The sequence below is a fragment of the Scyliorhinus canicula genome, chromosome 5 (genome assembly GCF_902713615.1).
Source record: "Scyliorhinus canicula chromosome 5, sScyCan1.1, whole genome shotgun sequence".
NCBI classification, from domain to species: Eukaryota; Metazoa; Chordata; class Chondrichthyes; order Carcharhiniformes; family Scyliorhinidae; genus Scyliorhinus; species Scyliorhinus canicula.
In genome coordinates this window covers 103,279,782-103,307,212 of record NC_052150.1, presented here as the reverse complement: position 1 = coordinate 103,307,212, position 27,431 = coordinate 103,279,782, and positions in this window count along the sequence as shown.

Genomic DNA, 27,431 nt, shown 5'->3' with positions numbered 1-27,431 from the left:
AGGTTCACACCAAATAGCTGAGACTATTTTGATGGAGTTTAATGCTGCAGCCATACAATTTGAAAATCATTCATGTAGTTCGATGAGACAATATCCTCCCAAGAGCAAATATAGAGGAAAAAGAAAGTTGTGATAAAATGGACTTGTGTAGAATGTGATTTGTATGGGAAAAGGCCTTTAAATATTGGATGTAAATACATTGTCACTGCCAGAGTAAATTCTGTCCAACTAAAATAGAAATAATGATCAGAGGAGATGGCACTAGAAAATGAAATGCCGCTCAAAGATACTTTTTCATTTATGTTTCTGTGCGGAGGCATTAGGAACAATGTACAGCTTTAACTTTAATCTGTATTTTGTACTTGTATGTTAAGAAAGGTGAAAGTTGAGTCTAGTTTCATTTGGAGTTTTGTGTGAGTTGGATGCTGGCAAACCTGGGCTCTGTGTGTATCCATGTATTTTTAATGAGCTTTTACAACTCTTGGATTGCAGAGATGAGTTACCAAGGTATTAATAGTTTCGTGATAATTTTTTAAAAGCACAAAGTAGAAAAAACTGTACTGTTGCCTAGGAACAGGGGTACAGAGAGACAGAAAAAATACGCAGACGAGCAGGTAGTTAGTCTGTATATGAAAGAATGTGGAGGCAGAAGCCCTACACTCTAGAAAGAATTTTTGCAAATTAGCTGGGGAAATGTGTTCAGGAAACTCTTGAGTCTACTCTGAGGTTGAAGCAACAGTGAGTTTGGATTTCAGTTTTTTGGTGTTGCAGGAAGAGATATCAGTTGGATGAAAAGCTTTGAGTAAATGTTCCAAAGTTCGCTGGATAAAAGCCTTTTGAAACGGAGTCTGCCCAAGCTTAGGTGTTGATTGATATATTGGTAAATTTTCACTGGGCTTTTTGTGTCTGGCAGGGTATTGCCAGGATAAAAGGAATAGTGTCGATTTGAATCATTTTCTGGTATCTGTGTTCAAATCTTCACAACCTTTTATCTAGTGTAATATAATTCATTGTTTTTTCTTGTTTAATAAATGTCTTATTACTGCTGAAAAAATGCATTTTGTTCAAGCTTTTCATCATGCCCTCATCAGAACATTTGCAAGGATATCAATGACAGTGAAACACTGTATGAGAAGAGGATGTTGATAGATTGGCAAGTGGACTCTGATTGGTAGAGGCATTGCTATGGAGAACGCGCATGTTGATTGTTACTGCAGTTAACTGTGAAGCATTGTTTGAACTGCAAACCAGACAGTTTGACTCTGATTGGTCAAGACATTGCATTATGGAATAAACCAGCAAACAGCTATCATTTATTTTGTTTAGCTGAAACAGGCGCAATGTGTGCATGGTCTTTCTGTTGACAAATCTCATGGTCCTGTCTATTAAACCCAATCAACACCCTCTTCTCAGACGGTATGAAGTTGTTGTTTCTCCTGACATTGGTATTCCTGAAATAGTACTGCTGAGTACAAGACAAAAAGCTTTGGCACAGTAACCTTTCTCAGCAAGATTATATATGTGATTCCACAATCAGACAACATTTGCTGAATAATGCTCAATATACCAAGAATTAGGCTGGGGACCAATTTAAGATTATCAGTCGAAGAGTCAGCAATGGACTTTAAACAGCAAAAGATGGCAACAAGGATCCAGCTGGACCCAGCGTGCAGGAAGAGAAGGCCACGACAAGGCGCTCTATCTCTACTGGGAAAGCTCAGTGCCTTCACCACCACATTCTGTAGTGGACAGTGAAGGAGCAACCAGCAATGGTCACGGTAGAGGATGAAAGAGACACTTTCCAGGTGAAGGAAGACAGCAATAAGAATCGCCACCTGGATTGTTTATCATTTTCTGCTGTGATCCTACTCGATTTCAGATGGGAGCAGAGTGGAGAATTCTCCCTATAACATTTACTATTTCTCTTTACCTATCGGTAACATTTGGGTCAGGAAGGGGTTTTATTCTCGATTCTATTTTTGGTGGTGATAAATGTCAGGTACACAGCAGGGGATCCCATAAACCATAAACAAGCTGAATGGTTGGAACTGAAGTGAATACAGGTTTTATTTCACTGCAATTAACCGAGGTATGGGAAGCTCTGTGTAATTTATGCTACAAACATGTTTGCTTCAGGATCATTTTGCGTTCTGGCAGTGCTCAGTTTTCTGGTTTCTAACAGACAGTCTGCTGAGGTATTATGTCTCATTTTTATGAGCTATTCAACTTTGTTTGTTCTAGTTTATTTTTCTTCACAAAAATCAATGGAGATTGCTTTGCCATATTATTTTATCATTGCAATCTTATACCTGAGTCTACGAGTTTTACTTCCACCAATACTTTCCCGCACATGTTTTATTAAAACAGCATGGATTTCAGCAGTTAAGATTTGGAGCAGATGGGCAAATATGGCCAGCCAAAGTATTAGGTTTTACAGCTACAAGTTATGGGTATTCAAACACAGTTATGTAATGTATACCGCTGTGATTGTGTATTGAATGCCAATTGAATATGGGATAAGTCTGCACCCATGTCTGTGTTATGACCTCACTGGGGTGAAAAACTTCACATATATTAAACTGACAGTCGTAACCTATGAGATCATGGAAGTTGTAAGCTTCTTGGTTATGATATTTCTTTCTGGTGTGCCTGGGGTCACCACTGTGCTCTTTTAATGGAAAAATATGCAAGCAGTGCAGTGCAAAGGTTCATTCGGACATTGTCTGGGATGGCTCCAGTCACAAAACTAGCTGTCAAAACTGACACAGCCCTCCAATAAGTTATTTTCTATTTATGTTAAATCATTGACATTTACAAGTAAAAGTAGTACCAATTATTATTGTACGATATGCATGTATCCATATGTTACAAGACCTGGACATGAGCTGATAAGCAGCAAGCAACGTTCAAATCACACAAGTGCCAGGCAATGGCCATCTCCCACAAGAGCGAATCCAACCATCTCCCAGTGACATATAAAGACATTACCGAATCCCTCACTATCATCATCCTGATGGTTACCATTGGCCAGATTCTTAACTCAATCAGCCATATGAATACTGTGGCTATATTGATCAGGTATAGTCAGCATGGCTTTGTGAGAGGGAGGTCATGCCGAACAATTCTGATTGAATTTTTTGAGGATGTGACCAGGCCTGTAGATGAGGACAGTGCAGTTTGTGTAGTTTACATGGATTTCAGCAAAGCCTTTGACAAGATCCTACATGGGAGATTTATAAAGAAGGCAAATGCACATGGGACACAGGATAACTTGATATGGTGGATTCAAAATTGGCATGGCTGCAGGAGACAGAGATTGATGACAGTCTGCCGCTTTAGTGACTGGAAGCCAGTGTCCAGTGATGTACCACAGGGATCTGTGCTGGGTCCCCTATTGTTTGTCATTTACATAAATGACATAGATGACAATGTGGCAGGTAGGATCAGTAAGTTTGCGGATGACACAAAGATAGGCCGGGTGGTTAACAGTGAGGTTGAGTGTCTTGGGTTACAGGACGTTATAGACGGGATGGTCAAATAGGCAGAAAAGTGGCAGATGGAATTTGTTTTGTTATGCTTTTGACGTAGCATAAACTGCTTCCTTGATGTGCACTCTGGCAAAGGAAGGTTCAGACTTGGAGATAGCTTTAACACATTTATTAAACTGTTACCAATTCTCCTACTTGGATTCAACTCTCCTGTTAATTCTACTGTAGCTACTCAGACTGACGAACCAGTCTGCTACAATCCACGTGGTGGGTGTGATGTGTTCAATCAACCCTGTGTTCTCACTAAGAGTCTCCACTGGAAAGAGGCTGAGCATGTGTGCTGTGTTTTTTACATGGGTTGGTGTAATGTCCTCCTGTGGTAGTGTCACCTCTGTGTGTCGTGAATGCCCATTGGTCGTGTCCTACCTTACTGGCCTAATGGTTGAATGTCTGTGTGTCATGTCTCTGGTGCTCCCTCTAGTGTCTAGCTAGTCTACGTGTATTTACATTAACCCCTTGTGTATTTACAGTGATGCATATCACCACAGAATTTAAGCCTGAAAAGGAAGAGGTGATACACTTTGGAAGGAATAATGTGGCAAGGAAGTATTCAATGAATAGCCTGGCACTGGGAAGGTCTGAGGAACAAAGGGACCTTGGAATGTTTATCCATAGATCTCTGAAGTCAGAAGGACAGACTAACAGGGTGGTGAAAAAGGCTTATGGGACACTTGCCTTTATCAATCGAGACATACATTACAAAAGCAGGGAGGTCATGATGGAGTTGTATAGAACTTTGGTGAGACTGCAGCTGGAGTACTGTGTACAATTCTGGTCGCCACATTATAGGAAGGATGTGATTGCACCGGAGGGGGAGCAGAGGAGATGTACCAGAATGTTAATAATAATAATATTTTATTAGTCTCACAGGTAGGCTTACGTTAACACTGCAATAAAATTACTTTGAAAATCCCCTAGTCACCACACTTCGGCGCCTATTCGGGTACACTCCGGGAGAATTCAGAATTCCAATTCACCTAACAAGCATGTCTTTCAGGACTTGTGGGAGGAAACTTAAACGTTCTATCCAAGTGGACGGCATGGTAGCACAGTGGTTAGCATTGTTGCTTCACAGCGCCAGGGTCCCAGAGTCGATTCCTGGCTTGGGTCAATGTCTGTGCTGAGTCTTCACGTTTTCCCCATGTCTGCGTGGGTTTCAGTTTCCTGCCACACGTCCCGAACGACATTCTGTTCAGTAATTTGGACATTCTGAATTCTCCCTCAATGTATGCGAACAGGCTCCAGAATGTGGCAACTAGGGGCTTTTCACTTTAACTTCATTGCAGTGTTAAGTAAGCCTACTTGTGACAATAAAGGTTATTATATTATTCTGCGCTGCAACAACTGACCAATGCTCCTTTAAAAACCTGTGACATTTAACACATCAAACAATAAGGACAGCAGCACATGTGAACACCACCGCCTGCAAGTTCCCTCCAAGCCACACATCATCCTGATTTAGAATCATATTGTCATTCCTTCACTGTTGCTGAGTTAAAATCCTGGAATTTGCTTCCTAACAGGACTGTGGACGTCCCTACACCAGACAGACTGCTGTGGCTCATCACCACCTTCTAAAGGCCAAATAGGACAGGGTAACAAATGCTAGCACAGCCAGTAACATTCACATCTGATGGAAGAACAAAAGTGACACTAATAACTTGCTGTTAGAACTCCTCCATATAAATCCAATAGTATTGCAATTATGTTAAGGTTAGCACCATTTATTTGTCCCAGAAAACTTTGATGTATTGCCTCTCTTTTTTTCAATCTTTCATGTGAAGCAGGCATTGCTGGCAAACCGAGCACTTATTGCCCATCTCTAATTCCCCTTGAGAATAAAAAGTTGCCTGATTGAATCATTGCAGTATGTGTGTAAATGGTGTTCCCACAGTGCTGTTCGGAAGGGGGTGCCAGTATTTTGACGTATCAAAATAACAGCAATATAGTTCCAAGTCAGGATGCTGTGTGAATTGGAGGGGAATTTGCAAGTGGTGGAATTCCCATGCACCTGCTCTCATTATTCTTCTGGGCCGTGGAGCGTGAAAGTTTGGCAGGTGCTGATGAAGGGACTTTGGAGATATGCTGCTGTAAACCTTAAACGTGGCACTCACTGCTGCCGGTGGTGGAGGGAGTGAATATTTTGAAGATGGTGCATGGCTTGATGATCAAGTGGGCTGCTTTGGCCTCAATGGTGCTGAGCTTCTTGAATGTTATTGGAGTTTCGCTCAACCAGGCAAGTGCTCAGTATCCCATCACACTCCTGATTGTGCCATTTAGATGCTGGAAGGGCTTTGGGGCATCAGGAGGTGAGTCACAATTCCCACTGTCTGACTAGTTCTTGTCAGCACAATAGTTATGAAGCTCGTCCAATTAAGTTTCTTGTCAATAGTGACCCCCAGGGAGAGAGAATCAGCGCCCGGCCTGATTAACGTTACATGCAGATGTCTGGGGTACAGGGTCTGGGGTCCGGTGAGCAGGAGCACCTTCTGCGGCCAGGAGTGCATGGGTAGGGCATATCGAATGGGGTAGAGGGGGAAGTAATAGAGGAATGGAGGGTCCCGGGGTGGAGGACACCGTTGGATGTCACTCTCCCCTGCTGGCAGGCCAGGCCCCGGGGTGGGTGGGGGGGGGGGGGGGGGGGGGGGTGAGGCAGTGGCAGCAGTGTCGACAGAGGCTCGAGGCAGCGGCCCATGTTCAGGGCCTCACCCCACACCCAGAGGGCCCGACCACCCATCAGGCCAGGGAGAGACCCAGAGGGGGATAACAGTGACAACCAAGGTGTACAGACGTCACTGGTCAGATGACGGACAGCATGTGTCGCAGGAGGGTCAGCCTCAACAGGGGCCAGTGTGGCATCTGTACCATGTCCTTGTGGACTTGGCACCATGTGGAGGAGGAGGATACCCACTCCCAGTGGCCATCAATGTCACTGCAGCCCTGAACCTCTACACCTCAGGATCATTCTAGGGCTCGAGCGGGGAGTTGCGTGGCATCCAACAAGTGAAGTGAATCCATAGCTAACTATATAAACTTTGACATGACATGGGCCAGGCCCAACAAGATGCCCAGGCAGCAGGATTCTCCGCCATCGCTGGGATGCCCCAGGTCCGGAGATAATAGATGGCACACATGTTGCCTTGCATGCACCGGGCTGTCTGGGTGTGCCCTGCATCAACAGGAAGTGGTTCCATTCCCTGAAATCCAGCTCATGTGTGACCACCACATGAAGATTATGCATGTATGTGCGTGCTTCCCCGGGGGTGTGCACGACAGCTACTTCCTGGGGCAGTCAGGCATCCCTGGCCTCTTCGAGGACCATCTCAGGATGGCTGGTTAGATCTTGGGGGATATGGGGTACCCGCTGAGGTCCTGGCTAATGATGTTAGTATGGAGGCCGGTGAACGATGTGGAGACCCGGTACAACAAGGCCCATGCGGCCATCCATCTGTCATTGAACGGTGCATCGGACTGCTCCAAATACGGTTCAGATGCCTTGTCTCTCTTTGGTGGTGCACTGCTGTACACCCTCCAGAGGGTCACCCGCTTTGTGGTGGACTGATGCGTCCTCCACATCCTGGCACAGCAACGGATCGACATGCTGGAGATGGAGGGAGAGAAATATGTAGCCACCTCCAAGGAGGACGAGGAGGAGGTCCTGGACCAAGAGTGATAGGAGGACCAGAGGCGGGGGGGGACCCGCATGACCAGCTGGAGGATGGAGGACAGGCAGCAGCAGCAAGGTCTTTCAAACCCAGACATGCCAGAGAGGCCCGCATCCTTGCCCACTTCACAGAGGACGTGGCCTAGTCCGTCATTCCCCCAATACCTCCATGTCCGGGGAGATGGGACATGGGATTGGTGCTTGGGTTTGCAGAAGAAAGTGCTAGAGGTATCATATTGGTCAGCAGACTTTAATGATTTACGTAAGTGTCCCCCAACTGCCCCACTCTCCTGATGGTGCCGGCTCACTCTCTCCATCCCTATCAGATCCTCCCCCTATCCCCTTCATCCCACCAGTGCCCTCTCAATGATCAGTGAAGTGTTTAGCCAAATGTGCTCTACCACTGCATCTAGGTGTGTCCCCAGGATTCACATCTGGGGTAAAGGCAGCCTGCTGCTTACCACATCCTGTGGCCTTCGATCCCCTTGGCGGGTGTTCTCTGAGGGCACTGCGGCTGGAGGGCTCCGGCGCACTTGCCGCTGTTCCGGGTGCTAACTGGGAGATGCACCGTTGTCAGGGGGGTGGAACGTGGGGAAAGTGGTCGCTGTTGCCACGCCATAGGATGAGTCCAGGTTGCCCATAGGCCCTGGGGTTCACCTCAGGTCGGAGGGGCAGCTGGATCAAGCCATCTGGCTCTGCCAGCCCGGCTGGCTTCCCAATATCTGCAGCATGTTGTTGACGCCCTCGTCCTCAGTGACTGGGACATGCTCTGGAGCATCCTGGCAACCTATAACTGCGACACGTCCCCCAATGACCGGGACATGCTCTGCCGTGCCTCAGCTGTTCCCATCCGAGACTGGGACATGCTCCAAAGCACAATGGCAACGTCCACCTTTTTAAAAATAATCTTTATTGTCACAAGTAGGCTTACATTAACACTGCAATGTATTTACTGTGAAAAGCCTTGTCATCACATTCCGGTGCCTGTTCAGATACACTGAGGGAGAATTCAGAATGTCCAAATGTCCTGCTGGAGTGTCACTGACAACCCCCTCTGAATCTCACGGCCGCACCTATTGTTTGCATCATCTCTGGGTAAATCTGGTCCAGAGGCTCAGCATTTGACCGAGACTCAGCTGGGTCCTGGGATCCAGCAGACCTCCGGCTATTGTCTTGCCTGGGCATTCCTGCCTCCAGCTGATGTGTATCAGCAGCTGTGTGCTACTCACCAGAATGTGCACCAGAAGCCTGACCACTACTGTTGGCCAATGTTGGTGGAGGGTGGGGATGGCAGCTGTGCCACAATAATGGTGTGGTATCCTCAGAAGCGGTTTGGTTGGGGGGGGGGGATGCATTCCAGATGGGTCAATGCCATCAGCTGCAGGTCCTGCAGGAGAATATAGATGTGGTTAGTGGGAGGGATGGGTCAGTCTGTATGACATTAAAAACTCACATTTGCCAGGTCATCCAGATGGGGGTCGATGGATCGTAAACTCTGCGCCATGCACCAATCTGGTGTTCACTGCTCTGTTCTCGGCCATCCCCAAGACAACCACGGACTGTTCCTCATAGGGGGTGAGGATTCCGATATCCAGCCCCCTACCGCACATACAGTAAACACCATTTGCATATCATTAGCAGGTCTGACCAGGTATTCTCCAGGACCTCCGCGATTCACTTGTGCTTTGAAAAATCATGAAACTGGCGTCATGGCTGCTAAGGGAGAGAGATGGGTTATGGAAAGTGTCCAACATCGTCATAGTTTACTGACAGTTGTGTCACTGGCCGGGGTGCTTCTGCCAGAACCGGGGGTAGTAGCGGCTGGTGGCCGGGGGGAAGGCGGGAGCGGGGGGGGGGGGGGGGGGGGGTGGAATCTAAACTGCTCAGGTAAGGTGGGGTTATGCTAAGCTGTTATCAGCCAGTTCTGCAGGATGAATCTCTTGTTCCCCAGGAGCCATCTTGTCCCGCTGCATCCCGGGTCAAATAGCAGAGGTACAACAGATTGCCTGAGTATAAGACCATTGTTAAAGCTCTGTGAATGCAAATGCTTCATCATAGAATCCATTTTCTGCCTGTACACTAATTTTGCATTTCCTTGAGATTTTCCCTTCACCTCTTTCGCTCCTTACTAACTTCCGAAAGGTTGAGGAATACGTTTGATAGACTTGCAACTTTTGCAAAGACTGAAACAAATTTTAGTTGCCGACAACTTGAAATCTTTTCACATTGATTGTGGCTATTTAAAGAATAACGATGGTTCAGTTTCCTGCTTCTCTCTCTTTATTTGGTGAATTCTCAGTGCTTGGCATGGGAGTTTGGGGTGCAGAAGTGACCAAGGCCAGCCTTGGGAATGTTTGACCCAAGTATTAGGCTCACAGCACTTCAGGACATTAACTTGAAATTAAATGAAAAAATGAAATGAAAATTGCTTATTGTCACGAGTAGACTTCAATGAAGTTACTGTGAAAAGCCCCTGGTCGCCACATTCCGGCACCTGTCCGGGGAGGCGGGTACGGGAAGCTTGCCCACGGGAAGCTTGGAGCTTTCCCATTGGATTGCCAAGGATTGCATGCATGGAATCCAAAATTTCATTTTCAATACTTAGAATTCCCATTAGTGCCGCAGCCTGTGAGGAGCTGGAAGAGTGGTTTTCATTTACCACATTTGAAGAAAATATCAGTATTCAACATGCCCCGAAGAACCATCCTTCAGCACCATTCCTGATATTAACTCAGGAGCTCACCTGGTATGGTGCACATTCAGTCATGGCGTAACTAACATTTCACAATTTTAAAGTAGTTATAGATCGTTGCTTACATTTTTTTCCAAAGTGATTTTCATTTCAGATTTTGCAACAATGCTGAATTATATCAATTTATCTTGAGAATGTATAATTTGAGCAATAAAGTTGATTTATTCAGGTAGGAAGAAACATGAAGCAATTATTTTTGTAAACAGTTGTCAGTCACACTTTTGGCAAAAGCATCTGTACATTTATCCTTTAGCTGTTGTTGTGAGTTTAAATGTTAAAACACGTTCTGCAAAAATAGAGAATATTTGGAAAAGGTAAAACAGAAGTAGGAGATCATTTTAAGATTGAAATCAGTGTATTTTGCCAGTGTTTTATATGGGTCCTAACTATTCAATGTATTGAATGTGGTCCAGAAAGACAAGAGCCATCTCGTGAATGCTGCTCCCTTTCTGTGGCCCCATTAGAGTTCTGAGAAGGTATTATTTTGGCACAAAATGCTCATTTTCTTGACATTGTGTTGCAAGACTGTTTTTGATTTATTCACTCTCAGTGCAGTGTGTATCAACAGAGGAAGAACCCAGATATGAACAGACTTGAAATAAAGTGGATCTGTCAGGACAGAACGGAAAAGTAAATGCAGCCTCGTTATTTTTGCAAATCAGGGCTGTGCTAGTCCAGGGTGCGTGCACACTTGTGTTGGCAGCAGGTAGGAAGAGAAGGACAGGAGCAGTCCATTCAGCGGTTGAACCATTTTAGAACAGTACAGCACAGAACAGGCTCTTCGGCCCTCGATGTTGTGCCGAGCAATGATCACTCTACTCAAACTCACATATCCACCCTATACCCGTAACCCAACAATTCCCCCTTAACCTTACTTTTTTTGGACACTACGGGCAATTTATCATGACCAATCCACCTAACCAGCACATCTTTGGACTGTGGGAGGAAACCGGAGCACCCGGAGGAAACCCACGCACACACGGGGAGGACGTGCAAACTCCGCACAGACAGTGACCCAGCCGGGAACCGAACCTGGGACCCTGGAGCTGTAAAGCATTGATGCTAACCACTATGCTACCCTGCTGCCATTCAGTCAGATTATGATTAATCTGTACTTCATCTGCATTTATTCACCCTTGATCCATATCCATCAATTATCCTCGCCTAACAAAAGCCCACTGACCTTCGTGTTGAAAATTTCAATTGACATACCATCTAGTCTATTGGGGAAGAGATTTGCACTGCCTTTGCTATATGAGACAGTGGTATAATGTAATCAGAAAAGTAATCCAAATGCTCTGTGGGGCATAGGTTCAAATCCCACCATCTGCAACTGGTGGCTTAAATTTAATTAATAAAGTCTGGAACCTAATGATGGTTCCAGTATTGGTGACTTTAGAAACATAATTGATTGTTTTAATAGCTCGCCTGGATCACTGATGTTCTTTAGCGAAGGAAAACTGCCATCTTTACTGATCTGGCCTACATGTGACTCCAGACCCACAGCAATGTGATTTACTCTTAACTGCCCTCTGAAATAGCCCAGCAAGCTATTCAGTTCAAGACCAATGAGGGGTGGGCAACAAATGCTGGCCTTGTTGGCAATACCCACCTCTCATGATAGGATAAAATAACATTGAGATTGTGCTGTTTTGTTCTGGATTCTCTGACTAATGGATATAGATTTTCTGCACATACCATATCAATTCCTGAACAAGTCAAACACAGTATTCTGAATGGAGCTGACAATGACTCTACAGGACTTTAAGATTCTATTTGTTTTTTTAAATTCCTTTTTGTACCTGTGCACTGGAATTTACTGATTTGTATACATTGACACCTAAATCCCTAAGCTCCTTCCTCCACAGTGTAGTGATATCATGGTTGTGCAGTAATTCACCAACTGGCCACCAAGAGTCTCATTAGTATGGAAGTGAATGTTAGAGTCAGGTGACCTCAGACTGACCAGGGAGCTAGGAGAGAGATAGTGGTCTGTGCATGTTCATAACTGTATGTATTTGACCCAAAATTAATGCTGATAAACCATTTATAGCTTTAGCTGCAAGTGTTCTTGTAATATAAATCAAGCCATCCGACAAGAACATTACATTGTACCAGGCTGTATGGTATTAGACACCGAGAAGAAACTATCACATCATTGGTAAAGCCTGCCATGAGGTCCACAGAGATTTGAAGATTTTGATCTTCAAATGAAATGAAAAAGGTTGCCACCCTTTTTCCAAAAAGACAGGAAACTTCTAAAAAAAGACAGGAAAGTTCCTGAAGCTCCTCGCACACCAACAAACAGGTTAAAGATTAGGCCAAAGTACTTCTGTGTAAAAGATTAAATTTATAATATAAAAAAATAATAGTGCCCAATTCATTTTTTTCCAATTAAGGGGTAATTTAGTGTGGCCAATCCACCTACCCTGCAGATATTTTGGGTTGTGGGGGTGAAACCCACGCAAACACGGGGAGAATGTGCAAAATCCACACGGACAGTGACCCAGAGCTGGGATTGAACCTGGGACCTCGGCGCCGTGAGGCAACAGGGCTAACCCACTGCGCCACCGTGCTGCCCTCTTCTGTGTAAAAGATGTAGTCAAAGGCACAAATTAAGGCACTGCCCAGCGTTTGGCAAGTTTTGTTCCAGATGCAAAGGAAAAAAATCACTTTGCTCAGAATGGTAAGCTCAACCGAATGGCCTCCTTCTGCACTGTAAATTCTATGATATCTATGATAACCCCAGATCAGTTAGCACAGTGAAATACATAGTCTCCAGTTATTATGTTGACATAATAACAGAAAAGAAGAATTTTTTGGAGGTATCAAAATGCAAACTGATGTTCTATTTAAAATAAATGTGGTTGATGAGGACATATGGCTGCTACACTTGAAGTGAACAGTACAGTGGTCCAATTGAAGTTAGACACTGGTGCCAAAGCCAATTTAATCAGCATAACTGCTTTAAAAAATCTAAAAATTCAGCCGATTAGAAAAAAAATCACAAAATACCTCTGAAAGATTATAATGGTTCAAGCATGCTTGTGGACTGAGTGTGGTGGTGAAGAACACAGTTTATTCTGTCCAGTTCTACATTGTATTCGAGGGCCTGGATTCATTATTAGGTGATCAATCCTGTGTATAGCATCCACAAAGGATTGGAACAACACTCCAATGATTCTGAGAACATTATCAGCAAATTCAGCGATATGTTCACTGATTTTAGTGCACTACCATTCACCAACAAGATATGATTTAAAGAAGATCCATTGCGTAAAGCACCGATACAAACTATTAGTGGTGAAATTGCTGAAGATGCAGATTTGCACATCAATCACATTTCTACCCTACTACCTGTATCAGATATGGAACCACAAGTTATCAAGAATATGGAAGAACCTAGCAATGGGGCAAATTTCACGGTACATATGAAACAACAAAAATGGTGATGCTCATTTAGGCATGGATCTTAACAAAAAAAGTGTACATATTGTAAAACAACCATACAGAAAGCAATGCACAGCCAATCTGATCCCATTACATTACAAAGTATTACCATTGTCACATGGTAGATTGCCAGCATGAGTTACTAATGAATAGAAGATTGCTTACCACACTTCCATACTTGGAAAAGAAGGAGGAGAATGTAGTGGTACTGCAGAAAATGCAAACACTAAAGCAAAACAAAAACAGTTCTGTGATAGAGTGTCTAGAACTTTGCCACCTCCAGGTAGTGATGACATTGTGAGAGTAGAGATTCGGGCAATTGGTCAAGAAAAAACATTGCACTCGAAGAAGTAGCACCTTATTCCTACAATGTACAGGCAGAGGAAGGGTTGGTTTTAAGAAGAAATCATTGCGCACTCTTGAAAACCAGAGAAGACTTTCACAACAACGTGATGGATGACAAATCTATATCAGAATCAGCGTCAGCTGCAGTGTCAGATAGTTCAGCAGTTCCGGAGCATGAGAATGTCATGTGGAACATTGAATCTACAAGTTCTGAGCAGTAAGGTCAAACTTTGAGAAGATCAACCAGAGTCAGAAGAAAACCTGATCGAGTTAATGTTTAGATTTGGGCTTTTTGCATATTCAATTCTTGCTGTTCTTGTGTATATATATTTCTTCAACCAGTTTGAAAAATGTTAAAGAAAAAAAATTAATACTGTTCAACTCACAGGCTAATGCTATCGCATGTAAATATACTGATGATAATGTATTAATTTATCCCTTCAAAAGAAAGGGGATGTAGTAATTTCATGGTTGTGTTATAATTCACCGACTGCTCATTAGGAGTCTCATTAGTATATAAGGGAATGTTCGAGTCAGGTGACCTCAGACTGACTAAGGAACTGGGAGAGAGATAGTGGTTTGTGCATGTTCATATTGTTATTCATCTGTTGTTTTGTATATATTTGACCCACAGTTAATGTTAATAAATCATTTATAGCTTTATCTACAAGTGTTCTTGTAGTATAAATCAGGCCATCTGACAAGACCATTACACACAGCACCTATTCTCTCACCATTTAAGAAATATTCTGATTTATCATTCTTAAATCCAAAGTGATGACCTCACCTTCCCTGCACTCACTTATTCGGGGTGAAATGTGTTTTAGGTAACACTGCAAACTGGATGATGGTAAATTGCAGGCTGTTTTATGTTAGGAAGGAAAATCAGACATGGTGTAAAACGGTGATGATATGTTATTTTTGCTGTACTGCTCAAAACCAACTTCACTCCCAATTCATCCATGTTCCTTTACAACTTCTTTTTAAAAATAAATTTAGAATACCCAATTATTTTTTTTCCAGTTAAGGAGTAATTTAGTGTGGCCAATCCACCTACTCTGTACATCTTTGGGTTGTGGAGGTGAAACCCACGCAGACACAGGGAGAATGTGCGAGCTCCACACAGACAGTGACCCGGGGGCAGAATCAAACCCGGGTCCTCAGCACAGTAGGCAGCAGTGCTAACCACTGGGCCACTGTGCCGCCCTACCTTTACAACTTGACTCACACTTACATATCTTACTCTGCTTCCTATCTTGGTGTCATCTGTAAATTGGGACTAGCTTAGTGGTAAAAACTGGGCGGCATGAACAAGTTGGGCTGAAGGGTCTGCTTTCATGCTGTAAACATCTATGACTCTATGACTCACCCGCTGGCCTCTTACCTGCTCTTGATATTTTCATTGAGAACTGTCAGCACAACATCGGCCATCTCAATTTCGCTGCTCCTTTCATCCACCCGAACCTGTCTCTCCCTGAACGTGCTGCACTCCATTCTTTTAGGTCCAACCCTCACCTTGTGATCAAGTCTGCCAACAAGGGTGGTGCTGGTATTATCTGTCAAACTGGCCTCTACCTCACTGAGGCTGAGAATCAACCTTCAGACATTTCTGCCTACCTCCCCCGGACCCCACCACCAAATATCAAGCCATTGTTTCCAGGATTGTCACTGAACTCATCGCCTCTGGAGACCTTCCCTCCACATCTTCCAACCTCATTGTCCCTCAACCCCACATAGCCCACATCTACCTCCTTCCCAGAATTCACAAACAGGACTGGCCTTGATAGACCCATCTTATTGACCTGTTCCTTTCCCAAATTACTCATTTTTTTCTATCTTGCCTCCATCCTCTCTTTCCTTGTCCAGTCTCTTCCCACAAACATTCAAGATTGCTCTGATGCGCTACGTCATATCAACAATTTCCAGTTTCCTAGCCCTAACTGCCTCCTCCTTATTATGAACGTCCAATCCCTCGACACCTCCAACCCTCACCAGGATGGTTTCAGGGCTCGCTGCTTCTTCCTTGAGTAAAGGCCCGAACAAACCCTATTCATCACCACTCTCCTCTGCCTGGTTGAACTTGTTCTGTCATTTAACAACTTCTCTTTTAACTTGTCTCACTTTCTGCAAACAAAACGTAATCATTCATACCCACATGGGCCCCAGTTATGCCTGTCTTTTTGTGGGCTATGTGGAACACTCCTTGTTCCAGTCTTACACAAGCCTGCCCCCACAACTCTTTTTCCATCATATTGATGACTGTATTGACGCCGCTTCATGCTCTTGTCAGTATCTAGAAATACAATGTTTTTGCTTCAATTTCCATTCCTCCCTCACCTTCACATAGTCCATCCCCAAGACTTCCTGTCCTTGACCTCTGTCTCCATTTCTGATGATATACTGACCACCAATATTCATTACAAACCCGCTGACTCCCACAGGTACCTCGACTACACCTCCTCATACCCCACTTACTGTAAGAGCTCCACCCTGTTCTGTCAATTTCTGTGCCTCCATTGCATCTGTTCTGATGATGTCAGCTTTGTAAATGGTACTTCTGACATGTCTGCTTTTTCCTTAACCAAGGCCACCACCCCACACCCCCCTCCCTCCGAGGACAACCCCCAACTCCCCTCCTCTTCCCATGGCACCTTCCCTTGCGATTGCAGAAGCTAAAACTCCTGCCCCCTTTATCTCCTCACCATTCAAGGTCCAAAACAGGCCTTTCAGGTGAAAGCCACAGGTGCCTGTCACCGGGGAGCCTCCAGCCCTGACATCCATCCCTGCCAGTGATATTTTTGTGGCTCACGCCATGAGCCCTCCAGTGGGGTCTACGTGGATGCCCTCCTTGGGTGGGCAGCATGATACCTGGCCAACCGGGTGGCACCTGGGTTGTGGGGAGCACCGTGTGCTATCATCCGTAGCTCAGTAGAGTGTTTGAACTTCATTTAATTAGTAATGTACTAATAAATTAGTTTTGTTTCAATCTTTTGATTGGTATATTCTTTGTCAACACTACATTGGGTCATTCTGGAAGAAAATACAAAGAATACCACATATTACCAATCATAGTAATATAATATACCTACCCTCTTGGCCCACCACAAGGTTCACTGCACCAGGGTCACCCTGATACCCATCCCTGCCAGTGATATTTTTGTGGCCCATGCCATGAGCCCTCCAGTGGGGTCTACGTGGATGCCCTCCTTGGGTGGGACGCTTGATACCTGGACAACAGGATGGCACCTGGGTTGTGGGGAGCACCGTGTGCTATCATCTGTAGCTCAGTAGAGTGTTTGAACTTCATTTAATTAGTAGTGTAATAATAAATTAGATTTGTTCCAATCTTTTGATTGGTATATTCTTTGTCAACACTACATTGGGTCATTCTGGAAGAAAAGACAAAGAATACAACATATTACCAATTATAGTAATATAACATACCTACCCTCTTTACCCACCACAAGGTTCACCACATCAGCGTCACGCTGGCAAATATTTGTGCCAATCCATGCTCGCATGGTTCCCAACCCAGTTGGCCCGAGCATCACAGAGGCCTTGAGAATCCAGTGTCCGGCCCATTAATAGGATGCAAATTGGTTCAAATGACCCATTTGCATCCTCTCACTGGCGAGGGGGGGTGAACCTCAATGTCACCACCAGCGGGGCACTGGAGTATCGCAAACAGATTGCCCTCTATTCCTTTTTTTTCCCGGACACAGGATCCTCTGTTGCAGCGGAAATTCCACTACCGGCAGCGGGCAGCAGAGAATCCAGCCCGATAACCGACAAGTAAAGACACAAAAGGTGGGCCAGAAAACTGTAAATGAATCATTATCAGCGTTTGCTGATTGAAAATGTGAGCCACAGTTATGATCTCATAATTTTCATTTGCTTAGTCTGAAAAATGGGAAGATAGATGACAGCCAGTTGTATTAATATCACTAATTTTACTCGATCAAGCAAAGTCACAATCACACCCATTGTGCACGTCAGCAATCCCAAAGCAAAAATCAACAGTCCCCTCATTATTTTCTATTGGAACGCAAATTTATAACCCTGGCTGCTGTGCTTTCTGTCACTTATACTAGGTCTGGCTGCTATTGACAGTCCATAACAGTGAGAACTGAAAATATCTTGAACAAATGTCACCACAGTCCCAGAGGACTGTAGGCTTCTCACCCCTTTTGAGAGAGAGCTGACTGGTGGTGATTTAACCTGAGATTCAGCACACCTCGGGCGAGAGGCAAGGTTGAGAAGGCTGGGCCTTCATGAATAACCTCAGCCGGTACGAGAATTGAACACATGCTGTTGACACCTCTCCGCACCATGAACCAGCTGTCCAGCCAACTCAGCTAACCAACTCCCGTACATTGTGAGCATTAGGTGAAGCTCTCTGAATTATAAATAATAAACAACATTTACCAAAATATGGTCCATTTAAAACTTGCACGCTAAGAAGTGTTTCTGATAGTGAGTAAACCAGATCAAATACTTAATGTAATGTTTCCATCTGCTCATGCATTATGATTATTTAAGAACAAATTAAAGGAGTAAAGCTTTTTTTATTTCTCCTGCTGTACCATTATAGGAATTCATAATATCTGATACTTTAAGAATGCCTGCATCTTTTTATATTTTGCCACTGCTGGGGCCAAGTCTACCAGAATAGATTGGATCTCCCCGAAGGTTATCACCAAGCTTATTAACAAAGGACCAGATTTTTGCAGGGTTGGGAAGTCTCCATTCAGATACAGATATTTCAGACAGATCCCATTTTTGCCGATGTTGGGAAGGGGACAGGGTATGATTCCCATAGAAGGGAATCCAAAACTCAGCAAGGCAATTTGAACTCAGTGCTGAATTCAAACACACGTAATTTTGTCTCTTGCAAGGGCCTCAAGTACAGTCTAGGAGGCGCAAATTGATGGAGTAGACGTAAACACTCTTGAAGGGTCAATAAGGCCTGTGTCATGATTTGAAGGTTTTTAAATCCCCTGGTCTACTAAATTTTAAAAACACAGGATGCAGCAGTCCCCAAGAATGAAAAAAGTCCTCTGCTGCGCTGAGTTAATGATTGACACACTATCTGCTGCAGGTCAGAAAAAATAGTAGCATCTGGTCATACGGTTTCAATTAAGATCATTGTGACATTTTCCCAAGGGTTTTTATTATGTCATTAGGAATAATTGTCTGAATTTCAAAAAATACATTTATCTCTGCTGGGGGTTCTGAGTTCATGGTTTTATTGACAGTTTAAAAACCCAGTAAAGGATGAGATGTCATTGATGTGGGAGCTGAAAGAAATGTATTTGTTTTTATAAGGAATTAAGCACTTGAGAAGATTTAAAAGATTTGAATGGATTCTATGAATGGGAGATTGTTTTCACTATCATGGGCGGAATTCTCTGCTCCTGCACAGCATCGGGAAGGCTGTTGTGAACTCCAGGGGGCTAGGAGTGGTGCTCCGTAAATCTTGGCCGCCGAGCCTTGCGGCACGCCGAGAATGACGCGACAGCGGCGCCTTAGTGACGTCAGCCGCGCATGCGCAGGTTGGCCGGCTCCAACCCGCGCATGCGCGGCTGACGTCACGACGGCTGCCGGCACCAACCCGCGCATGCACGGTTGCTGTCTTCCCCTCCGCTGCCTCGCAAGACGTGGCGGCTTGATCTTGCGGGGTGGCAGAGGGAAAAGATTGTGTCTCTTGGAGACGCCGGCCCGACGATCGGCGGGCACCGATCGCGGGCCAGTCCCCTCCCGAGCACGGCCGTGGTGCTCACTCCCCTCTCCGCCCACCACAAGCCACAAACAAAACTTTGGTGCCATGTTCACGACGGCAGTGACCAGGAATTGGTTGCCGCCGTCGTGAACCGATCGGGAACGTCGGCCCATCCGGGCCAGAGAATCGTCGGTCGCCGTGAAAAACGGCGATCGCCGATTCTCCGAGCGGGGGTGGGAGAATCGCGGGGGGTTCCAGGGCGGCATGTCGTGAGTCGCCAGGCCCTTCTGCGATTCTCCCACCCGGCGTGGGGAGCAGAGAATCATGCCCCAAGAGTGAGAACTTTATTTGATTGTAGGATTTTCTTTTCCTTTCCATGTGGCTGCCTAAGTTGGTGTTTTGGAATTTTAAAAATTCATTCAGGGGATATGTGCATCGCTGGCTAGGCCAGCATTTATTGTCCATCAATAATGACCCTCGAGAAGGTGATGGTGAGCTACCTTCTTGAACCGCTGCAGTGCATTTGATTTAAATACACCCACAGTGCTGTTAGTGAGGATGTTCCAGGATTTTGATACTAGGATTGGACAGTGAAGGAACAGCAGTATATTTCCAAGTCACTTGGAGGGGAACTTCCAAGTGGTGGTGTTCCAACTAGGAACTGGAATACAAACATAAAATGATGGATAGACTCAGCAGCTGTTGCAGCATCTGTGGAGAGAGTTAACATTTCAAGTCTGTGTGGCTCTTCTTTAGAGCTTAAAGGGGTAGACATGTGATGGATTATACAGTGGAAGAGCAGGGTGGAGAAGGTAGAGCAGAATAGAAAGTCAGGGATAGGTGTGAGGTAAGGAGGGATTGACAAAGATGCCATGGACAGAAGATAAAGGGAGTATTAGTGATTGCATTAAGGACTAAAGAAGGTGCTGATAGTGGCATAAAGGTAAGGTAGCAGAATGTGTTAATAAAACCAAAGGTCAGTGCTCAGTGAAAAGAAAACTAAAGAGCAAATTATAGATGACCCCGTGGGGCGTGGTGTGCTGTGGTAGGGGAGGGGAGGTGCAGGAGGGAAGCGGATATGTTGGGACAAAGAAAGAAACAAAAAAGGGGTCAAGGTGGAGGAGAGAGTTCACAGTCTAAATTTGAGCTCAATGTTGAGTCAAGAATAACATACCTAATCAGAAGATGAGATGTTGTTCCTTCAGTTTGCATTGGGTTTCACTAGAGCACTGCAGCAGGTCAAGGATGGACATGTGGACATGACAGAAAGACAGTGAGTTAAAATGGCAACTGATAGGAAGGTTTGGGTCATGCTTGCAGACTGAGCGAATGCGATCCACAAAGTTGTCACCCAGTCTGTGTTTAATCTCCCTAGTGTAGAGAAGGAGCAGTGCTCCGAAAGCTAGCGTTTGAAACAAACATGTTCGACTTTAACCTTGTGCTGTAAGACTTCTTTTAGTGTAGAGAAGACAGCAATGGGAGCAATGGATACAGTAGAGCAAATTGAAGGAGGAGGAAGTGAATCGCTGCTTCACGTGAAAGGAGTGTTTAAGGCCTTGGACAGTGGGAACTGGATACTGGGGATGTTCCAGGATTTTTATACCAGGATTGGACAGTGAAGGAACAGCAGTATATTTCCAAGTCACTTGGAGGGGAACTTCCAAGTGGTGGTGTTCCAACTAGGAACTGGAATACAAACATAAAATGATGGATAGACTCAGCAGCTGTTGGCTTTGGGGTGTGTAGGATTGGAGGGTATGATCCCAGGTGGGTTGGTGGGGGTACGAGTTGGCATTGAGTTAGCATGGAGGGTATGAGAAGCCAAGGGGACGGGTGGGGTGTGAGGGGTAAGGGCTAGAACACCTAGCAGGCCTTCTAACCATCCTACCTTGGTATCCTCCAGCCACGTGGCCACCTATGTTCTTTACTGAGGTCAGTGGAGCAACTCCATTCCCCACGTGAGCAAAATAAAAATGTGATTTGGGGTACAGTTCGCTAAACCTGGCCTGGTGAGTCAGGAGATTTCGAGCTACTTGCCTCAGCAACAAAAATCTGGCCTGAGGTAAAAGTCGTGGATAATCAAATAAAAAGCAAATAACTGCAGGTTGGAAAATTGGAAACAAACTAAAAAATGCTGAGCGGACAGGAAATGCCACTGGGGAGAAATACGCATTAAATACACCACAGAAATTTAGGGCTGGGAACTAACAAAGAAAGTGTATTTTTAACAATGGGACAGTAAATAAGGCAATGCCAAATCAGCCTCTTTGGCTAGAATGGAAACAATTTAGACTGTTTAATCTCATTCCACATGCAATAAATTGTTATCGGAGATTTTAAGAATGTGAAATATTAAATTTATTATTTTCTTTTGCTTGCCTTTTTTATTCTCCCTCTCAATCCCAATTTTTCTTTCACTTGATGTAGTAGTTTTAGCTCTAATTTACCCTCCTTCTCTGTTGTTGCTCCGCTACATATTTATCCTTCATATTCATTGCTTACAGAGATAGACCATTGGTTTCACCATTCGCTAAGCCCTCAGATGGGTCATTTTGCTGTTATAAGCTTATAAGAATAGTCACAAAATGTAAGCTGAAAGGTGGAGGAGAAGGTTTAACAGTGTATGTCACTAGGTGCCTTGTTGCAGCCAGATCTGGCAATATTCCAGCATAGTGTTTCTCATGTGTCCGATTTTCGTTCATAAAGGCCATTTTTCCAATGATGCTCAAAACTGTCTTCGAAAGAAACCATGTTTGCCAAAGCCTATAAGAGTTTGTAACTTACCTTTATTGAGAAAATGCTTGTTTCCAGCTGGAGAAAAGATAAGTGATGTAAGAACATGACTGAAATTAGAAAAACATTACACTTGCTAGGCATTTATTTTCTTCTGATCCAAAATGCCAGATTACTATGGCTGTTTGACATACTGAGTTTCTTAAAGCTGTGAAACGTTCTTGGATGTCATTAATTGGCAGACTGTGGTAGCTGTGCCCCTCACAACTTAAAAAAATCACGGGCGGGATTCTCCGTCGAACAACGCTGGAATTGGGAAACGCAATCAGGTGGAGAATCGGCTCCAACGCCGAAACCGTGGCAGGAGCCGATGTCACACCAAATCGCAATTGTCCACCGCCTTGACAGCGGGGTCAATGCGGTTCAGAACTCACATACAGACAACACTCTTGGCATATAATTAGCGAGCCCGACCCGATATTCTCCGGGGCCTCTGCAATTCTCTGCCTACGCCAGGCGAATTTTGAATGCCGTGGTTCACTTGTGCTTTTTAAAACCAAGAAACTGGTATTATGGCTGATGAGGGAGAGAACGAAGGTAGGACACAAAGAGGCATGAACGTGGGCTGTCAGGCCGGTCATTGGGCAGGCTGGCTGGGTTGGGGGAGGGGGTTGGGGTGTTGGCCAGAGTTAGGGGGGGTGGTGACAGGGGAATGAGTCGTGTGGCCAGAGCGACCCACCGTGGGACTGGAGTTACGTCCAGGCACAGAGCGCCATTGCCATAGCCTGCAAGGCAGCCACCTTGCAGCACACCACTGACCACCCACCTAGGCCCCTGGTTCTGTAGAGTGGCACCAACCGTATGGGTGCCTCTACCACCCCCCCCCCCCCCCACCTCCACACCCCATGCTTTGTCATACACCCCCACCCAGCCGCCACCCACCAGCGGGGCATCAGGCAGCCCATTCAAGGATGACCAATGGTCATCGGGATACTCCATGGGATCGGACTGTGAGCGTAGCTATCCCCTGAGGCACCCCACCAGCTGGCGCTGCCAGTCCAGGAGGCCCTCTCTCATCTCAACCAGGGTCTGCATGCTCATAGCCATGGAGCAAAAGGAGTGGATCATCTCTGTCTGAGACAATGCCACATCGCTCTATGACTGTGCCACCTCCTTCTGAGTCTGTGCCACATCAGCCAGTCGCAGCGCCATCTCCCTCTGTCTGTGCCATGCCGGCCAGCGCCTGGGCAATGCCACTGATGTTCTCAATGTCCAGATGGCTCTGGCACATGGCTGCTTATAAGAGGGTAGCCCTGTCCTGGGCCTCAGTCAGCGCCTGTACAGAGTGGAGGTAGGGGGTTGAGGCTGGTGTGGGGGTGAGGGTGGTGTGGGAGTGATGGTAGTGTGGGGGTGAGGGTGGTGTGGGGGTGAGGGTGGTGTGTGGAGTGAGGGTGGGAGTGAGGTGGTGTGGGAGTGAGGGCAATGTGGGGGTGAGGGTGGGGATGAGGGTGGTGTGGGGTAAGTAGGGGGTGGAGGTGAGGGTGGGGGGTTAAGGATGGGGTGGAGGTGAGGGTGTCAAGTCAAGTTGAGAAAACAGAATAAAGGCAAAGAAAGAAAGATTAGTTAAGAAAGAGGTGAAGTTATTCCAAAATGTGAAGTAATCTGGCACTCAACATCCTTTTTCTTTTTCAGAATGATCAAGCTGCATCGCCTTTTCAGTAAATCACTCAATTTCAAGATCCACACTATCAAGTGACATTCGGTGATGGCCTGTTTTGAACAAGTGTCAAAAAAAAGTGTTTTGTGAATTTCTAAAATTAGTAGCAAATTTTAAATCATTTGTCCACATCACATTGGGCTGACCAACGTCCTTGGTCTGACAATTCGCGTCAGGGTGCCACTCAAAGCCCAATTATTTGGAGTCAACTTTCTTCCGGGAAAAGGAAGTTCTTCCCGGACATCCTCATGTGACCTTCTGACTCGGGCAAGATCTAAGCAGCTCATCCCGGAGGTCCAGCGTTGATGTCCAGTTCCATCGAGCCAGATAAGTTAAAGGCTCCAATTAAATTTAAAGGTCCTTTACAGGGTAGGGAGAGGTCAATTAATAGGATTTGGGGGGGGATATGGAGGTCTGGAATGTGGCATGGGAGATCTGAGGGGCTGGACCTCGGGTGGGGTGGCATTAGATATCAGGTGGGAGGTTGGATATCTAGGAATAGGTTGACCGTGGGGGATAATCGAGTCAGACCTGTGGAGGGTGGACTCAGGTTGGGTATGGGGGATGTTGGACCTCAAGTGATGGGTGGAAGGTTGGTGGGGTCAGTCCTCGGGTGATGGGAAGGGGGGACAGGTTGGACATCGAGTCAGTCTATCGGAGTGATGGGTTGGACCAAGTACAGGGGAGTCATGTCAGGTCAGATGGAGGCAGGATCAGGTTGGACAGGAGGGGTGCATCAGGTCAGGTTTGGCATGGGGGTTCGGTGGGTGAAGCGTTAGGCCTCCGGTGGGTGTTGAGGTGAGAACTGGATCTGTAGGCAGTGGGAGAACCTCTGTGCAGTTAGGGAATCCCATGATGGGGTTAGGGTGATGGAGAAAACCGTTGAGATGTTGTTAGGCAGGGAGCAGGTGGGGGGCGGGGGGAATGGTACCTGGGGTATCACAATTGTGGGGAGTGTCCCATGGGATTTTGGGAGTACGGAGAGAGTCCCATGATGAGGTTTGGTGGTTGGTCTGGGTATTTACAATAGTTGTGCAGAAGTCTTTCAAAAATATGTTTATTGAAAAAATTTCATTATAAACAAAATAATTCAAACCAATTAACTCATATTACAGTATCAAAGAACACAACAAACAATTCAAAACACAAATTAATATACCCCTCACAAAACTAAAATAAACCCTTAACAACTGATGGTGGCTAGATCTTTCCGCCATTCTAAGCAGAACCTTTCAATCGACCCCCTAATGGTGTACTTGACCTTCTCCAATTATGAGAATGACATGAGATTACCCAACCAAGCCGAGGCATTGGGTGGAGGAGGAGGCCTCCACCAAGCAGAACTCGTCTCCTGGCTATTAATGAGACAAAGGTGAGGAAATTTGCATTCACTCCTGTCCGCAGCACTGGAGAGACTGATATCCTGAAAATGGCCGTCAGCAGACATGGCTCCAGATTGACACTAAGTATCCCTGATATGGTGTTGAAGAAAAAGACCCAAATGCTTACTAACTCGGGAAAAGACCAGAACATATGAGTGTGGTTAGCTGACCCCCGAGAACAATGCCACACTTGTCCTCCACACCAGAGAAAAATCCGCTCATCCTCGCTTTAGTCAGATGAGCACTGTACACCACCTTGAACTGGATCAGACTAAGCCGAGCACATGAGGACATGGAGCTGACCCTGTGAAGGGTCTCACTCCATACCTCATCTTCTAGAATGGGACCCATCACACCCTCCCATTTTACGTTTAAGTCATTCATGGAGCCGACTCTGCTGATAATCCCCCTACCAGACCTGGCCAAAGGCAAAATCCTCTTCAACAAGGAGGAGAGTGGTGCCAAAGGGAAAGAGGGAAAAGCCTTCCACGAAATATCGCGAATCTGAAGTTGTGAAAAGATTGGAAGCAGGGAGTGGAAATTACTCTGAAAGTTCCTTAAAGTCGGAAAACCTTCACTTCCCGAACAGGTCCCCAAACCTTGCCCTTCCCATGACCTAGCCACCGAGTCCAAAACTGCTAGCAAAAAAAAGATGATTATTACATAAAGGGGCAGGCAAAGACACAGAACTAAGTTTAAAATGCAGTCTGAACTGCTCCCAAAATCTTAGGGTGGACCCCACTACCAGATTTGAGGAATTCTTGCCGGAGAGAACGGCAGCGATACAGTTACTAATGCACCAAAGCAAGAACTCTTACAGGAACTCACCTCCATTTACCCCAGATAGAAGCTGGATCACTGAAGCAACCTAGTACCTTCTGAATATTAGCTGCCCAGTAGTAAAATAATAAAATAGGCAAAGCCAAGCCTCCTGATTGCCTATCTCTCTCAAGGAAGGTCCTGCGAATCCTTGGGGTCTTACCAGCCCAAATAAATGAGGACACAAATTTATTAACTTTTACAAAGAAGGACTTGGGGAGAAAAGTGGGAAGACATTGAAAAATAAATTAAACATCTCGGAAGCACATATATTTTAATAGTCTAAACCCTGCTGCCAAATCAGTGAGAGGTTATCCCACTTCTGTAAGCCAGTTTTGACCCCTTTAACCAGACTATTATAATTTAATTTATGAAGCAAGGCCTAACCGTGGGCCAACCAGATTCCCAGATAACAGAAGCTAGATCAGGCAAGGCGAAAAGATAACATCCACAGATAGGCTCCCCGCTTCAGGAGGTTAACCAGGAAGTATTTGTTCTTATCCAAATTCAACTTATTCCCAGAAAAGGAGTGAAAGCTCCCAAGCGGCTTCATTATCTCATTCATTGTGGATACTGCGACTGTAATATAAAGAAGCAGTTTATTCGTGGACAAGGGCACCCTATAATAACAATAATAATAATCTTTTATTGGTGTCACAAGTAGGCACAATAACACCGCAGTGAAAATCCCCTGGTCGCCACATTCCGGTGCCTGTTTGGGTACACTGAGGGAGAATTCAGAATGTACATTTCACCTAACAAGCAAGTCTTTCATGACTTGTGGGAGTAATCCGGAGGACCTCGGAGGAAACCCACACAGACACGGGTAGAAGGTGCAGGGTCCGCACAGACAGTGACCCAAGCCGGGAATCAAACCCAGGTCCCTGGTTCTGTGAAGCAACAATGCTAACCACTGTACTACTATGCTCCACCCCTCCCCAAACTATCCCCCTCCACTCACCGGAAGATCTCAGCACTATGGCAAGTGGTTCTATTGCCAGAGCAAGCAGGAGCGGAGACAATGGACATCTCTGCCGCATGACCCTATTCAGCAGAAAGTAGCCAGAATTTGAAGCATTTGTGTGAACACTAGCAGTGGGGGCCCCATACAATAAACAAGCCAAGGATATAAACTTTTGTCCAAGTCCAAACCTCCCATGAATCTCAAAGAGATAATCCCACCTCGCACTCTATCAAATGCCTTTTCAGCATCATGAGAAACAGTCACCTGTAGTTCAGGCACCGAAGTGGGGCAGAGGATAACATTTAATGGATGACATATATTGGCTGACAATTACCGAC